This window comes from Palaemon carinicauda, chromosome 5, assembly GCF_036898095.1.
Source record: "Palaemon carinicauda isolate YSFRI2023 chromosome 5, ASM3689809v2, whole genome shotgun sequence".
Lineage (NCBI taxonomy): Eukaryota > Metazoa > Arthropoda > Malacostraca > Decapoda > Palaemonidae > Palaemon > Palaemon carinicauda.
Window position 1 is genome coordinate 80,316,131 of NC_090729.1, and position 5,000 is coordinate 80,321,130.

Sequence of the window (5,000 nt, forward strand, 5' to 3'; positions counted from 1 at the left end):
AAGGATTCAGCATGTACACCCATCACTGACAGTTCCAATCAATTCACTGTTCCTCGCAGTCTTTAAGCAGCAGGTTTTAGTACACTACCTGCCGCCACCACAAGTCTCTTAACCTCCTGCACTTGCTTCGCATAGTGTTTGAAGAATACCCTGGAAGACTTCCATCCATTATACGACCGGAGATTTTCAAAATCCATGTTTTGGAAAAAATTCTGAGATGAGGCAATCTTTCTTGGATCATGACCTGCCGGTGTACTGTCCGGATCCGCTCTGCGAATGAAGTAGGTGATCTTCTCCCTTAATTGTTTCAGAGACAAATTTGAAGCTGAGGTTTCTCCCTTAAAGAGCTGTCCTCCCCTAAAGTCTGAAGTTCTACGAAGATAGACCTTTAGGCACTCTACTGGACATAGAGAGACATCTTCCTTCAAAGGGCAGATTCTCCAGGGACCCCACCTTTTAGTGTGGTAGCTAATTTCTAGCGAGAAACGTTGACCCAGGAAAAAGATTCAGTTCTCCACTTTCCATGAACTGAATATGGCCCCCATCCCTCGAAAGGGCCACTATTTCGCTAACTCTGGCTCCCGAGGCTAGTACAAATAGAAATATAACTTTTTGGGTTAAATCTTTCAGAGAGCAATCTTCATTGTTCAAAGTTGATGCCAAATGAAGAACCTTATCTAAAGACTATGAAATGGGCTTTGGAGGTGCTGTCGGCCTAAGCCTAGTGCAGGCCTTAGGGATCTTATTAAAGATTTCGTTAGAGAAGTCTACCTTGAAGGCATACAACAAGGGTCTAGTCAATGCAGATTTACACGTGGAAATCGTCTTGGCTGCTAATGCTTGTTTATGAAGATGAATAAAGAATGATAGACAGAAGTCCGTTGAAATCTCTTTTGGCTTCTTTGCCTTGACAAAGACAACCCATTTCTTCCAGGACGACTCATATTGTCTTCTGGTAGATTTAGATTTATATTCTTCTAAAAAGTTTATACTGTCTCTCGAAATCCCAAACCTTTTCTTGACTGCTAAGGAGAGAAAATCATGAGATGAAGCGAAGACAGTCGACTTCTGCACTTGTTGTGTCAGAACTGGATCCGGCAACGGGATCAGCTTCAGTCGCAGTTCCAATATTAGAGGAAACCAGATGCTGTTCGGCTACTTGTGGGCCACTATCGTTGCTGTTCCTTAAAAGGATCTTAGTTTGTTGAGGACTTTCAACAGAACATTGGGTGGAGGGAACAGGTAAATCCTGGACCATCTGTTCCAATCTAGGGACATCGCGTCCACTGCTTCCGCTAGAGGGTCCTCATATGGGGCCACGTAACGAGGTAGTTTCCTGTTATCGCTCGTCGCAAAAGATCGATTTGCAATTCCGGGACTTGACGTAAGATGAAGGAGAATGATCCTGTGTCTAAGGACCATTCTGACTCTATCGGTGTAAACCTGGATAGAGCATCCGCCGTCACATTGCGGAACCCTTGGAGGTGAACTGCTGACAAGTGCCACCTCTTCTTTTCCACCAAACGGAAGAGGGCTAACATAACTTGGTTGATTTGGGGTGATCTCGGGCCTTGTCGATTCAGACATCTCATTATCACTTCACTGTCTAGAACCAGTCTTATGTGGATCGAGCAGTGAGGCTTAAGTTTCTTCAGAGTTATAAAAACTGCCATGGCTTCCAGAATGTTAATACGGAAGGTCTTAAATAGGGAGGACCAAGTCCCTTGGACTTTCCGTTGGTGAGAGTGACCTCCCCATCCTTCCTTTGAGGCGTGCGTATGAATGATGACTGAAGGTGGAGGTGGTTGTAACAGCACCGATTTCCTTAGGTGTTTGGCCTCCTACCATGGCTTGAGAAGTATCAGACGAGCTAGTATCGGCCTTGTTAGATCTCTTCGAGCATTTTATGCGTATCTTCTCCAGACTCCTGTTGCATCCTTTAATTGTGCTCCTAGCACTGGATCTGTCACTAATGCCAACTGGAGGGAGCCCAGCACTCTCTCCTGTTGGCGTTTTGACATCCGATCGGATTTTAGAAGTCTCTTGACAGATCCTGCTATCTCTCTCCTCTTCTTTGACAGAATGGAGAGGCGGTGTGACTGTAAGTTCCAATGAATTCCGAGCCATTGAAACTTTTGAGCTAGAGATAGTCGAGACTTTTTGGTATTGATCTTGAATCACAGATGTTCCAGGAACTGGATCACTGTTTTGGAGGCTTGCATGCATTCCGCTTCGGATGCTGCCCACACCAGCCAATCGTCCAGATAGGCCACTACCTGAACTCCTTTAGGCGTAGTTGATAAACGACTGCGTTTGCAAGCTTCGTGAAGATCCTTGGGGCTATGTTTAGCCCAAAGGGCATAGCCCTGAAGATATATTGTCTCTTCTGTAGCTAGAATCCTAGGTAGGAGGAGATTTGGCAATTAAATGCCAATAAGTGTCTGCAATGTCTATGAAGGCTGTGTATGCCATTTTTGGCAACAGGGTCCTTATGTGTTGAAGGGTTGACATTCTGAACTTGTGGTTTACTATGAACTTGTTGAGTGGCGACAAGTCCAGAATGACTCTGAGTTTGTCTGAGTCCTTCTTTGGAACACAAAACAGTCTTCCTTGGAATTTGATGAACTTTGCCCTCATTATTACTCTCTTGTCCAAGAGTTCTTGGACATATTCTTCCAGAACGGGGGTTGAGTGTTAGAAGAATTGAGGGAAAGATTGTGGAGCTACAGTCAAGCTCCAACCCAGTCCATTCTTGATTAGGCTGTGGGCCCAGGGATCGAAGGTCCAGCGATCCCGGAAAGAGAATAGTCTCCCTCCTACCGGAAGCATCTCATTTTGAGTGCTGACCAGAGGACTTGCCTCCTTGGCCTCGTCCGCCTTTGTTGCCTCTACCTCTTGAGGGGCGTCTAGAGGAGCCTCGAAATGAGCCTCTAGACTTCGGCCGAAAGGTCGTTGACTGACTCTCGAAAGCTGGGGTAATGGCTGGCGATTGTGTTGCCCACTGCTGGGGTACCAATTGGTATGTGGTAGTTGGTTGTGCCACCGCCTGGGGCACCGCGGCCGCGGGAAGATGTTGTTCTTGTCTATGGGAGCAAGAGGGCGCCCTTAGTTTCTTTGTCTTCCTCTTAGGTTGGGGACCCTCATCCGGGGAAGACTTCCTCTTTTTTGACAAGCCCCACTTCTGGAGAAGGTTCCTATTCTCCGTGGCAGCTTTGTCAACAACCTGTTCGACCACTTCAGTTGGGAAGAGGTCCTTTCCCCAGATATTCGACGCTAGCAGCTTCCTTGGCTTGTGTCTCACCGCAGACGAGGCGAACACGAACTCTCTGCAAGCTCGTCTGGCCTTGATAAAGCCATACATGTCCTTTGTCACCGTTTCCAAATTAGCTTTGGCAATGACCATGAACATATCTGGAGTCTGGGATTTGCTTGCCATTGTCTCCAGCATAGTTTGAAGAGACATAGAGGCGGCAAGTCTTTCTTTCGTCTCCTGCTCCCTGCGCAGGAGAAAATCTGACAACTTGGGGAGGTCCTCACTGAACTGGTGTCCGGCAATGTCACCCTCCAACTTCCCGACTGAGAAGGTAAAATGAACGTCCTTCCAGTCTTTTTGGCCCAGTGGCAAAGCTAAGGAGAATGGCTTACACTCCTCGAGTGTAGGGCACGGTTTCCCCTCTTCGATTGCCTTCAAGGCAGCTTTGTAACCTTTTTCCATAAAGGGAAAGGCCCGGGCAGAAGAAGCAACAAAGGAAGGATGCTTCTTACTCAGAGCCGGTACCTTAGAGTTAGTGAAGGCCCTCTCCTTCAAGGTACTCTTTAGCAAAGCCTGAGCTTTGGCGTGGTCAAACACTATGACCTCTTTCGGCTCTGTCTCTTCCTTTGAAGCTGGCTCATTCTTCAGACGGACGAAGCAGTCCGGATAAGCCCCGAAGCTAGGCCAGAATTCCACGTCTTCCACTCGAAGTGTACCCAGCATCTCTGAAAGAAAGATCTTACCTGCCGACATTGGCATGTACTCAGCATGCCTCCACGGGTTCACATCCGAGAATGGGGGAAGATCCTTAACGTTCAGCTTCTTCGGAGCTGCACGAGATGCAGTAAGTTTGTGCATTTCCAACCTTAATGCGGCTTGCTTTTCATCAGTCTGCATCTGAATCTGATGTACTAACGAAAGTATAGATGACAGAGTCTGCCCCATGTCAGCCGATGGGGGAGCAGATGACGTTGAGAGAACAGGCTCTGGGGCAGGAACCGAGGAGACCGACACTGCTTCGGCCTCTTCCTCATCAGTCTCAGGAGCCATCGTTGACTCCTCTTCCTGCCCTTCTGCAAGAAGGTCCTGTTCAGTGCCTTCTGACACTTCAGACATCGGGTCATCCAGCTGGATGTCGTTCATTGCGTCCGAGACCTGAGACTCTACTGGGATCTGGACGAGGGAAATCTCTGGGTGAGGCTGAGGAATCACTGCATCTGACGATGCCCTTGGGAAAAGACAGGCCCTCATCTTCTCATTAGGAAGGTAAGGCCCCGTGGTGTTCTTCTGACAACCCCTGACCCATCTTCGCAGCTTTTCCCTTGCTGCATTCCTTGACTCCGTTGACTTCTGGTCGTCAAAGTCCTCAGTAACCAAGTTTGAACAAACGTCACATACCTGGGGGTCCCAATACTTCAGAGTTCCCTGAGTGGTTGCGCAGCGAGCGTGGGTCCTGCACAGCCTATGTCCGCTGAAGTTCTTATTGCAGAACATTCTGTCACACTTGGGATGGTCCTCCTGTAAAGAGAGGAAAGTTCAATGAGTATACGATGAATAATCTCAGAAGAATAAGTATACAATATATTATATTCTATTGTATATAGCTTAGGATAGATAAGCTAGAAAGGAAAGAGGAAAGACTCATACATGTGCTTCCCATCCAGCTAATTGTTGTGACCTCCCTAAATTTAAAACTATTGGTAATCTATGAAGAGAACCATTGGAAGATTTCTATCCTATGAGGATA